Source organism: Eschrichtius robustus, chromosome 11, assembly GCF_028021215.1.
Source record: "Eschrichtius robustus isolate mEscRob2 chromosome 11, mEscRob2.pri, whole genome shotgun sequence".
NCBI lineage: Eukaryota > Metazoa > Chordata > Mammalia > Artiodactyla > Eschrichtiidae > Eschrichtius > Eschrichtius robustus.
Window position 1 is genome coordinate 91086522 of NC_090834.1, and position 12669 is coordinate 91099190.

General features: G+C 45.6%; 1 protein-coding gene across 1 annotated transcript in view; it reads left to right on the top strand.

Moving 5' to 3' along the window:
- The first annotated feature begins 6122 nt into the window (after window positions 1-6122).
- Window positions 6123-12669, top strand: part of PRR5L (proline rich 5 like) — a 73332-nt gene continuing 66785 nt past the window's right edge. The window contains exon 1 of the mRNA XM_068556449.1: window positions 6123-6283. The gene's annotated coding sequence lies outside the window, so the exon portion shown is untranslated. The remainder of the gene's footprint in view (window positions 6284-12669) is intronic.

A 12669-nucleotide genomic window follows, 5' to 3' on the forward strand; every position in this document is an offset into this window, starting at 1 on the left:
TCTTAAGGTTAAGTCTGCCATATTGCACAACTTCTAAAAGATACCATTCGCACTGTGGTCTAAGTGACTGATGTTTTTTGCAGCTGTGATATGCAGAAGCTCTGATGTGAGAACCTTCCCTGTACACGTCAGTATCTTACTTCCACATGGTTTCCTCTAACATCCTTTAGTCATAGTCTCAACATGTCAATTTATTGCATTTAAAATGTGTCTAAATGGTGCCACGTTTGGAGAATGTGTTCAACAAGAGCATTTATTTCCCTATCCCCTCCCACCAAAATGTGTGTAGGGATATAAATCAATTTCTCTCTCTACTGGATAATTCTCATCAGCCTTTAAAACATGCCTTGCTATCTATCACCCATTTAAAAATAAACCATCAATCAAACCAGCAGACTATCTTTTGACCATTCACCCTCCAGGTACAGCCCCATTTCTCTGCTCCCCTTCATAGCAAAACTCTTTGAAAAAGTTGTTAGTATTCCCTGTCTCCATTTCTTCAATTCTCTTTCTCTTCCCAGCCCACTCTGATGGAATTTCCTTCCATACCACTCCCCTGAAAGGACCCTTATCAAGGTCACCAATGACCTACATTTTGCCAAAGAAATGTTATTCTCTGTTTTCATTTTACTCGACCTTTTGACAGCACTGGACATACTTGATCAATCCTTCCTTCTTGGAATATCTTCTCGAAGCTTCTATATCACACTCCCTTGGATTTCCCTGTCTCATTAGCAACTCATTTCTTTCTATTCTGCTGGTTCCTCCTCTTTCACTAGACTCCTCTATTCTTCCCGGCTTCTCGTCTCCATTCATACTGTCCAAGGCATCATACCTAGTTCCTTGGTTTTCTGTACCATCTATGTACACTGAAAGGTCTCCTAGTTCTCTCTCCAGCCCTCAGTGCCATCTCATATATTTCAATGTTTCTTTAACATCTCTGCTTGACTCTCACCTCAGGCATTTCAAACATAACATGGCTAAAGCAGAACTACTAATTCTCCTTCTAACTTCACTCTCCATCCTGTCCTTGCCATCTCAGTAAATGGTACCACTATCCACCCCATTGCTCAAACAAAGAAATGGAAGTACCACCCATGATGGTTGTCTTTACGTCACACATCCAATCTATCAGAAAGTCTCATCATCTTTAATTCTAATAATTCTATAATGTTTTACAAACATTATTGCTTCAAACTAATTCAAGCATCATCATCTCTCCTTTGGTCTACTGTGGCCACCTCCTTTAAGGGACTGCCAGCCCTCACTTTTGCCCTTTTCCTAGTTTATGAACCACATATCAGCCAGAGGGATCTTTCTAATACAGAAATCAGATCACATTACTTCCTACCTAAAACCCTCCAATAACTTCCCACTGTGACCCAACTCTTACCATGACTTACCAGGTCCCATATGATCTGACCCTGATCTATTTCTTGGACCTGTTTGCTAGGCTTCAACCATACTGCCCTTCTTTTTATCCCTCTAACTTGATAGGCTTCTTCTTGACTCAAGGCCTCTACACTGACCTTTCCTTCTGTTTGGAACATTCTTCTGTTCCTATGGCTGCCTCTTGTCATCATTTAAATCTCAACTCCAAAGCTACCTTCTCTGAGAGACCATCCATGATAACCAAAGATAAAGCATTTCTCTTCTTCCCTCCAATCACTCTAATACCCCATTTTATCCTCATCATAGCACAGATCAGTACCTGAAATTATGTGAAATTACCTTTATGTGTTCGTTTCCACGTTTATTGTTTGTTTTCTGCCTCTTGATGGCAGGGACTTTGTCTTTTTTGCTCACTGTGGCATCCCCAGTACCTGACACCAATAAGTGATGGTTCAATATTTGTCGACCACTGACTGACTTGGAATTGTGGGAAGGAATACTTGATATCTGGATTATCTGGGGAAAATTCACGTAGGATTGCTAAAGTTCTTTTCACTTTTAAGATTTGCTCATTCAAGTTATTCTCAAAACACATTCAGACTGAATTAAATACCAACCCCTTTAGAATGGAGAGGCACTTCCCAATACTAAAAGATAAAATTGATAGAAAAAACCCCAACATACCAGAAACAGCCCATTGCTATCAAAGAAAGAATGAAACGAACAAAAACAATTTTTTTTTTGGATCATCCAAAATTCTTCCCGAAAACAAACTTCAAGGTTCTCAGTTTTTCTTACTGTAGAAGTTAAAAAGAGGGCAGAAGGAGAGCAAGAGTTTTCATTTGTGTGTTAAGTCCTCCTGCTATACCAAAGGTCACTGATTTTATACCCCAGTGTTAGATCAGATGCTGAGCTTATTTTTCAAATGGTCCTGTCTTTATGGATGGTGCAATGCTGTGGACATATACTGAGGGCTTATGCAAGTTCTATATCTAGATTGGCATTTATCATGAGTAACTACATTAACTTATTTTATGACCTGAGCTCCAAGGTCCTGAAAAACTATGTGTTCGAAACTGCATATGCCTGGGCACCTACCTGTGCTCCTCACAAGCTCTGTACCAGCCATTAGCAAAGGATCTTGGATTTTCTGGGCCTCCAGTTTTCTATTTATAAAAAGGAGAAAACTTATGGAATGATCTGATGATTTTTTTCTTCATTGGAATACTTTTATGATACGATATGAGACCTTGAGGTGTCATGGAAGGAGGTCTGAACTGGAGATCAGAGCTTAAACACCTAAATTCAGCAGATATTTATTTCATACCTATTATATACCAGACCCTTAAGCTACTACATGCTATGCTTCTGCAAATTGAAGTAATTTTAATTATTATTTAGAGAGGAAAGCAGTTAATCAGACCAAGAGGGAATATAGTATAGAACAAGAGTCCTGAATTGGCATTAAAGGTCCCTGTTCTGTCCTTCCTTGTTTGTGTATAATTTTAGACAAGTCATCTAACCCTTCCTAAACTTGGTCTGATTAGGCTTTGGGGGGTAGAAATGAGTAATGGATTGGGAGGGGTAGGCATTGTCATGGGAACAAAGGAAAAGTAGGAACAACAGACCTCTGGAAGAGCAAGAACTGGATGGCGGCTTTGATCCCAAGGCAGCCCTAGTGAGGGCCTCTGCTGCCCCCTGTGCCCACTTGCCTCCCTACCTACCCCGTAGCTTCCTTCACCTCAGTAGTATTCAAATTCTGCAATTCCATGCAAAGTTTGTTTATAAAGGGGTTCTCTTGCTGGGAGAAAAATGGTTTGAACCAATGCCATCCTCTTACATAATTTCTGCTGACTCAGACCTCTGCCCCCCTCCCCCACCCCCGCCCCTCCAACTATATGCCAGCATCCCTTTTCTAGCTGCATCTGGGTGGCAGGGAAGTGGGTGAAGCAGGCTGGGAACAAGAGAAGTAGAGAGTAGGGAGCGGCTGGGCTTGTGGCAAACTGGAAAGTGCATGCCCTGTTTAACAGGAAAGAAGCACCGTCGCACCAGCTAATTGTGGCTGTGTGGGCCTGCACCATGGACAATGCCAGGTCATCCAGAGTTTTCAAGGCAAGCTGAAAATCCACATTTTTGCATGAAGTTTGCTGCTTTTTACATGTTGGCAAGTAATTTAGAAAATGTTGACACCACGGGGTTCAAACAGTATACATCTAATATACATCTAGTTAGTCTACAGACAGTTTTTAGAAACTAGAGTTCAGATAAAGTCATGACCTTTCAGCTTTTGTTCTGGATACTAGGTACACGTGTGTGTGTGTGTTTTCACATTCCTGAAATGGAATCTGATTGGCCCAATGTACCTTTTCAGGCCAGAGTTTCTCAGAGGAGTTTATCACAGAGTTTGGCTGCATTTGGGTCAGTGCCCACTGGGGCTGCCTAAGGCCTACCCTTTCAGCAGGAACCTTGATTGGGCCAACTTTCATTTCAGAGGCTGTAGCCATGGTAAGCTGTGTACCTGATATATCTAATAAAGCACTAGAATTTCCTCCTCCATAAATGAATATTTAAGTAGCATGATCTGTATTGGTTTCTTCTAACAAAATTCTACTTCTTAATAAGAAAAAGCAATGTTCCACTGATATTTAGTTAGAATTTTGGTAAAAATGTGGGTGGTGACAAGTATAATATATTGGTATTAATGGTCCTTAGAGCAAAGCTCTTATTTGCACCAAAATGTTGGCTCCTTCTTATTTTAAGAAAATTCTGTTCACGAAATTAGCAACCCTTAGGGTTAGAAGAGAGTTTAACCTCTTTAAACCTCCCTTCCAATCCCTGAATATTCTTTTATGGCATCCCCACCAAGCTGGCATCGCCTATATTGTGAATACTTCTCTTTACAGGGAATGTAAAGGGAGCCACGTTTATCCTCGGATAGCCTGGTGATTAAGTTTTTTCTTATTGCACAGAGCCCAACCCACCACACGCAGTCAGCATAGCATAAATTTGCTAAATGAAATCTATTCACGTATTCTTTCATACGATGTTTACTGGGGAGATACTATATGCCAGGAACTCTCCTAGGATCTTGAGTAATATCAGAGCAAATCCACGTTCTTGTAGAGCTGATGTTCTAGCGCAGAAGCAAGAGGTGGTGGGAGAGACAATAAATGTTTTTAAAAAGTAAAATGTTACAAGGTGATAGATACCATGGAAAAAAGAAAGAGTAGAGTTGAATGAAGGGGACTGGGAGGGAGGAGTGAGCTACAGTTTTAAATAGACTGAATAGGGTAGGCCTCATTGAACAAAGATTCCCTTTCCACTTCCCAGACCTGCAGGATAATAATAGTAATAATAATAGCTTAGTATCTGTTGAATCCCAGCAGAGATTCTAAGCCCTTTCTCTGTATGAAATTCATTAAATCCTCATAACAACCCTGAGCTAGCTACTACTTTTATCCCCATTTTCATAGGAGCACACTAAGGGGTAGCGGTTAAGTAAGTTGGCTAATATCATGTGACTAAGTAAGAGATGGTGGTCGACTAACCTTGACCTTCTGGCTCCAGGCTTTGGCTCTCAAACGCTCAACACAGCTGCTTTTCAATGCATCTCCCAAGTCTCCTCGTTGACCACTGCCCTCTCAATTGTTTCTTTCCCAGGCACGTGCTTTGTCCAGTGCCTTTCATTGTCTGTGATTCCTGGGATGAGGCTTAAAGTCTCTTCATCGTCCTGGGGTTTGTTGAGAATACTTTAGCTTTATCTGATATCACTGGACAAGGTGGGGGCACCCAGAGCTTCATGAAACCCTCCTTGGGCACACTCTGACCAGCCACCCTTACATCGGTTTTGTAAGGTCACAGTGATCAAAATAAACATGAATTTTTTTTCTCAGTTTTGACATAAAAAGACATCTTTTTTCAGCAAATGTCACTGTGGTTTCAAAGCCTAAGTGTGATGTGTGAACGGGGCAGCATTTGTAAAGTATTTCCTGCTCAGCCATAGGGTGAAATTATGCAAGCCAGTGAGTCCTGAAAACAGCTGCATCAAATTCTTAACACCTGCAAAAAAAAAAGTTTTGAAAATAACTTTTCATTGTTTTTAATTTGGGGATTGGTTGGTTTTCTGCTGTTTCAAACCCTGAAGGACCCTCCAATTCACTAAACCTTCAGTTGGAAAGAGAAGTGGGGAATTTTAAGAGAGTTTTGCAAATCTAAGGGAGAGACTTCACTGGAATTATATTTTCATTGATGCACTTAAAACAACTTCTCCTGGAACCAGCCTCAGGACTGCTCCTTAAAGCCACGACAAAAGCCCCAGGCTCTAGTCCTCTAGTGCGCCCTAGAGTCACTCCCTTGGCTTCTTGGTAGAGTTTCTCTTCGTAGGGGTGGAGGTAGGTGGGGGGTCTCATCTCGTGCGAGGGGAAAGCAGAGCCAAGCTCCCATGACCTGTTGCATCCTCCCCAGCTTTTCAAGTTAAAGCGTTGGATTTCCTGAAATTGTTGAACTGGATCTAAGCGCAGGCGCCCCCTTTCCCCTGCCCCCCTCCCTAGCAAGGTGAGAGTTGCTGCTGGGGAGGGGCAGTGGGAGGGGGTGAGGTGGGGCTGGGATGGGGGCTGTTGGAGAGAAACTGAAGCGATGAGCACAGGACAGGAAAAGTGGGAGGAGGAGGAAGAGGAGGGGGGGGAGGAGGAGGTCGTAAGATGAGAGAGGAGGGAAACGTGTCACCAGCTCGGCTCCGGGAGCTCCGCTGCCGCCGCGTTTGTGGACTCGCGCCGGAGAGGACTTGAGTCTGGACCGGACCCCGCGGAGGGCAGAGCCGGGAGAGGAGGTAGAGAAGGCGGCTGAGCGGAGCGCGGCGGCGAGAGCCATCCAGGTCGCTCACTGCTCTCGGGTGAGAAAACTTTCTCGGGAAGACCGGAAACTTTTCCCTGGGCGCGCGGAGTCTGGGGCGGAGGCGAGCTGCGGGTGTGCGTGACTCGAGGTGACTCAGGAGGGGCTGGAGTCTTAGGCTTAGCAGTGGCACGGGATTGAGAACAAAATCGCCGGGCACACCGGGCACAATCCGGCGGGGCACGGGGAGGGGCCTTGGGGAAAGCGTTACATTTGGGGGCAACCGGGTGGGGGCCCCCGCGTGGTTAAGGATTCTCCGATCGGACGCTGCAGGCGGGTATAGAGGAAGGGGCTCGCGACCACCACGGGGGGCGCGGGGGGGGGGGCGGGAAGCGCGCCCAGCGTCCGCACCTTAGGGTGGGCGAGGGACCGCTGTGGGGTGGAACGCGGGACGCCGCCGATCCTGGGACCCAGGCTGTGCCAGGAGAAAAAGAAAGTTTGCTTGTCGGTCTTTCTCGTTCTCCTCTTTGGCCTGAGGGGCAAATCTAAAGAGCTGCCCCTACTCGGGCGCGGGCGATTCGGCGCCCCGAAACACCCCATCTTTTCCTGCCATTCCCCCTTTTTCCGGAGAGAGGCGTGGGAGGGGAGGCCAGAGAAGTGAGCCGCTTTGTCCCGAGCGCCGCTGGACGTGCGCGCTCTGCCGACTGGGGCGGGCCCGGGCGCAGCTTGCGGAGACCCGGCGGGGCGGGCGGCTCTGCTCGCCGGCGGCATCCCCTTTCTGCTTCACCTTTCCCGCCAGACCTCCTTTTGGAGAGGCTTTCCCCTGTGCGCCTACTGTGCGCGCGCAGAGCTCCTTGCGCGCACAGGGGGCGCCCTGGAGCCTCCGCCCCTGCAGCCGGCACCCTCTTGTCCCCAGTCTTCCGCCCCTTTTCCGAGGGGCGGCCATCCGAGGGCAGACCAGGTTGTGTTACTTGCAAACCGTGCTTCAGGAATCGGCTGTGGGGTGCCTCTGTGGTTGGCAACAGGGTTTTCCCCTTGTTCTACCCACCTGCCTTTGGTCACATGCCACCGCCTCTTCCCCCGCGGTGCCGGGAGCCCGCGTTTTGTTTGTCAGCAGTTAAGGCGGTGAGTATTTATAGACGCACTACAGTCTGCGGAGTTCAAGGTTTCAATTACTGCGATGCGCCCCACAAGACTGAAGGCTCACGCGAGGCGGCTCAGCGGCAGGTCTGCTCCGGAGACCCGCTTGGAAATAGTTCTGGGCTGGAGTCTCCGGGCATCCCTGCTGGGGCAGAGTTCTGGACCTGTTGCCCAGACGATACGTGCAAATCCAAATGACCCATTGCAAAGGACCAAAGCAGTCAAGGACGCCAACTCCAGATTGTCTCCATCCCCTGCCCCTCCCCCATCAAAGGCTGCTCGCTGATCAAGCCTCAGAGACTGCCCTTTTTACTTCCCTTTAGTGACCACCGTGGGTGCAGTCATGACATTTCACTGGCCTACATGCTGCAATATTTCACGGTGCTGTGCTCTGGTAAATTGCTCTCTGGCTGGAAGGCGCTGTTACTGACAGCATGAAGCAGCAAGCGGGTCAGGAGGAGAGGTGGAACTTGCAGAAACTAATTCAGCCACATTTTAAATTTAGCCCCTGGTGAGGTTCCTAGTACGACTGAGGAAAGTGCAGCCCTCCGGTCTTCTCTGGTTGCATTCAGCCCAAGAATCTGACCAAGGGTGCTGTTCAGAGTGTTTTTGTAGAATGTAGCAGATAAGGGAAACAATGCTTGGTCAGTCCACAAAGTTGTCTTTGGTTTTTTCAGCTCCAACCATTGTCCTTTCAGTATTTTACTGAAGCTTCTAACAGCCAGAACCATTAGTAGTGTAAAAAAGAAAGGCATTAGAAATAGACTTGTTTGACTGGGTTCTTTCTCAAGGGCTTAGTTTAGACAAAATTATTTCTCAATGAGGAGACCTCATTTCTTTCAGATCCAGAGGGTCATGGATGTGTATTTATTTCAATGGATGAAATTTCAATAATGGTCTGTGTTTGAACATTACAAAAATGTTCCCTTTATTTTAAAAAAGGGGAGGGGGCAAGCGCCTCTTGTGGTCTTAATAATGTCTTAAACTCTGCACTAACAGACTCTGATAATATTATGTAATCTGCACCAAAACAATGGTGAAATAGGTACTATCATATCCCCATTACATAGGTAAGCCCACTGAGACTTAGAGAACTTCAGTAATTTGTCCAAAGCGACACACACAGGGGTGGAGCTGAGAATGGGTTCCAGATCTGTTACTCCAGCCTTGTAGTGCCAGCCTGTTCTGGAGATGTCTTTCCTTTCAGGGCCTCAGTTGTTAATTAGATCATCTTATAGTTGATTAACTTGGTGGCTTTTTTCTTTAAATGTCACATAATATCACAGAGTGGCTCAATAACTGAAAAAAAATAATCCCAGTCTTGTCTTTAGAAAACTATCACACTGCTATCTGAAAATTTCATGCTGGAAATCCAGAGCTAATGTCATAATCTTCAATTCATGCATCGACAATGTATGTGCAACATTTAAACCATTCATCTGTAGAAAATTGAAATCAGTAAGGGCTTTGTGGATTTTTTTTTTTCAATATATTTATTTATTTTTGGCTGTGTTGGGTCTTTGTTTCTGTGCAAGGGCTTTCTCTAGTTGCGGCGAGCGGGGACCACTCTTCATCGCGGTGCGCGGGCCTCTCACTATCGCGGCCTCTCTTGTTGTGGAGCACAGGCTCCGGACGCGCAGGCTCAGTAGTTGTGGCTCACGGGCCCAGTTGCTCTGCGGCATGTGGGATCTTCCCAGACCAGGGCTCGAACCCGTGTCCCCTGCATTGGCAGGCGGATTGTCAACCACTGCACCACCAGGGAAGCCCTGTGGATTTCTTAATGATTTCTCTGTCTTAGGGAATTTGTAGGTGTGCATGTATATAATCCGCTGTGGTCATTCCTTTTGTATTGCCCTTGTACAAGGTAAAATATACTGAAATCTTTCTTGAATTGTAGCCTTTTTCATGTTCATCTTTTTTTGCAGAGCTAGACCAATACAGAATTGATTTGAGAAATAGAGTTTGAGGCCCTATGAAAGATCCCTACTGTGTTTAGCGTTCATCATTGAAAGTTTATTCCCTAGAGTTGCCTCTGTATGTGCAACATGTAAATGCTTGCTAAAAGCAATGCTTATAGAAAGTATCATTTGTGAACAAGTCAGTGGGAATTAATATTTCAGTTGCTGAAAGTTGGGAATAAAATATTTTGTGGGTTTCGTATGGGGTATGAGGTTAGTAATTTTGGAACAGAGACGGTGGTACCCTGTTAAGCAGAAGGTACTGTTTTACAAGGGAAGATTCCCCTTTGGAGCTAAGAGGGAGGTTGGGAGCATAGATGATGCAAGGCAATAATGGGGCATCAGAGGTGAACTTGAGTTATTTACGCTTTTGTCAGGGGCTGGAGATCCAAGGCAAGGTTTACCTTGAAACTTGTACAGTTAAATGAGCCAACTTATTTACTGGGCAGTAACTGTGAGCCAGGTCCAGCCATGGTAATGTTATCTGAACCTCCCAACAACTGTGCAGGTAGCTATTCTTTTCTCTATTTTAAGATGTGAAAATGAAGGCTCAGAGAGGTTAATTACTTTCCTGATGTCACACAGCTAAAGCCCCTTGTTCTTTCTGGTTCATTTTGATATCTACCCTTGAAGGTCTTCCATGAAGAACCCAGGGTCCCAAGTACTCAAGAAGGTCCTACTTGTTCACATGGAAGTTTCTGGAAGTTTCTGGATCAGAGCAGTGTGGTAGCACTAAAATGAGGGCACAGGAGTTGGGTGAACAATGGAGGAACTGAAGGGACAGTCTGGATAATTCTGACAGTAGTTATCCCATGGAAGAAGGAGAGAGGCCCAGAAGGTATTGTGAATTTAAGAATTACTGGCATTGGTCTGGCTGGGGATGGCTGTCATATTGCTGGGCAAGACCTGGCAATTAGCCTGCCCGACAAGGTGCTGAGAGGGGAAAATGGGGGAGCAAGTACTGCCACCTCCCTTGGCATGGCTTCTGTTGTGAAGAGGCCTTGTTGGAAACCCCAGGTTATAGTTGATGTAAATTAGGGAGTCCGTGAGACCTGTTTCCATTTTAATTGGACTTGCCTCTTTGAGGTAACAGTCGCCCAATCTCTCTCTTTATTCTTTTCTTATGTTTTGCCAGTTTATGGCCTTTGTAGATCAATCCTTGGATTTCATTTAGAGGCGAGAGAGAGAGAAAGAGGAAGAAAAAAAAAAAAAGCAAAGGTTAGTGATTATCTAAATTGGATTAAGCTCTGTCTAGTAGCCGTTTAAAGAAATACTGCTGGCTCTCTAATTACCATCAACTAGGAATTTAAACGGTCTATTAAATTTAAGCTGACTTTTTTTCTTTCTTTCTCTTTTTTTTTTTGGCCTTCTGATAGTTGCAGCTTTAACATATTCTGGAAGTTTGGGGGCTTTTTATATATTCTTCAAATGTGTGGAGGACATTCTCTGCCTCCTCCCTTTAAAAAATATTACATTTCTGTAAGAGGATAATAAATGATATTATTATATACTGGCTTGGTTAAAAAGCAGAAGCTCATAGCCAGGTTCAGCCGGCTCTGGCTGGCTGGAGAGCGAGTCAGTTAACCGAGTTCTTTGTCAGAAATGTAGAGACACCTATGTTAGGCTTTCAGGGTGGAGTATGGCTCGCTTATTTTTCTCTGTAGTAAAAAGTTAGGCTTAGAATGAAAATCAGCCACCTTTACTCTGTGTGGAAGCTCTGAGTCAAAAATATGAGTGTTCTTTATCAAAGTGGGTGGTGAGTGTGCTTTGGGGCTGGGACTAAGGTGAGGCGAGCGAGGCATCAAGAGCATGGCCCTGAGAGAGATGCCTCACTCGCCGCCCCCCCCCTCTTCCCAGCCCTGCTGTGCTTACGGTGAACTGTGCCCAGAAGGGTTCTGGAGAGCAGTGGAACGCACCAAAAGATCTCTCTCCCTCTTGACCATGGCCTATGGAAAAGCCAGGTCAACATCTACCCCTGCCACTGCCCAAACAGCCTCTCATAATTATTTGTACAATTTATTTTGCATATAATCATATGTTACAAAAAGCATGTATTTCCCTCTAAGCTTTCATTCTCTTTCCCTCACCTCAATTTTAGGGTGTAAATATGAGATTTCTCTCAGGCACTCATCAGTGTTCTGCTTTCACTTTAGATGATCGCCAAACACCAGCAACACCTCCAGTTTCTTGCTTCTCTCATTTCTTACAGAACTTCCTTCAACTTTGCTGGTTCTTTTGGACACAGGACGAGTTCTGTGTTTTGTTGAAGGCATCTGTGACAGCGGTTAGGTTTCTAGCAAATACTAGGATTAAGAGGACACTTAGGGGCTCCCTTGGCCATTCAGGAACTAGAGTATATGTCCATTTAAGCTGAGCCTGAGAGAATACGTGAAGGAATTTGTTTTCCTCTTCTTCCCAAGGACTGGGGGCAAAAATCCAGCAAGGACTCTGATGTGTGTCTGTATTATTCTGAACTAAGCTGCCTCAAGCCCTGTTACAACCTGCTCGTGACCTCAGCTGCGTAAATCCTCCGTGTAAACCCTTTTACGCTTGCTGTTGAACTCTAAATACTCCTCTGGAACGGGTTCAGCATCATTCCCCAGATGTCTTTGGGGGAGACCACGTCAGCTGCTACTGTCATTCTGGAGAACTCCACTACAGCTTGCTGGCCGCTGGGGTCCACCACCGTGCAGCTGTATGGCCACTTTCATTGTAAAATATCTGGAGGCAAAAGTAGTGGGTGAACATGGTAATCCTTTGCAGTGTTCTGAGATAATTAAAAAAAAAAAAACTTGACCAACAGGATAATCGATTCCTTTCAGGCTTCAGAAAAGCCCCCAAGACACCGCCAAAGGTTAGAATCAACTTTGCAGAGGGGAGAGTTGTTCAAAGAGGGCACGCATTGGTCCTAACTGGCATCTTGGAGACAACACAGGTCAGGGATTTGAGATCTGGAGTCTGATCCCGACTCTGCTGTGGGCAAGCCGTCTGACCCTGGGCCAGTTGCTCAGTGTTCCTGTCTACAAAAGAATGAGATTGGTCTTCCGCGAAGGTTCCTTCCTATTCTAAAATTCTGTGATGGCCGAGGATGTGTGGTCTAGAGCAGTTCTTCTCCAAGTGCGTACGAATCACCTGGGGATCTTGTTAAGCCACAGAACCTGATTCAGTGGGTCTGGGTTGGGGCCCGAATGACTAACAAGCTCCCGGGTGATGCTGATTCCGCTGATTCTCAGGTTGCTGGTTAAGTAGCCAGGCACTAGAGTCTGGACCAGGGTCTCTCAACCTTGGCCCTATTGATACTTGGGGCTGGACAATTCTTTGTTGTGGGAAGCTGTCCTGTGCATTGGAG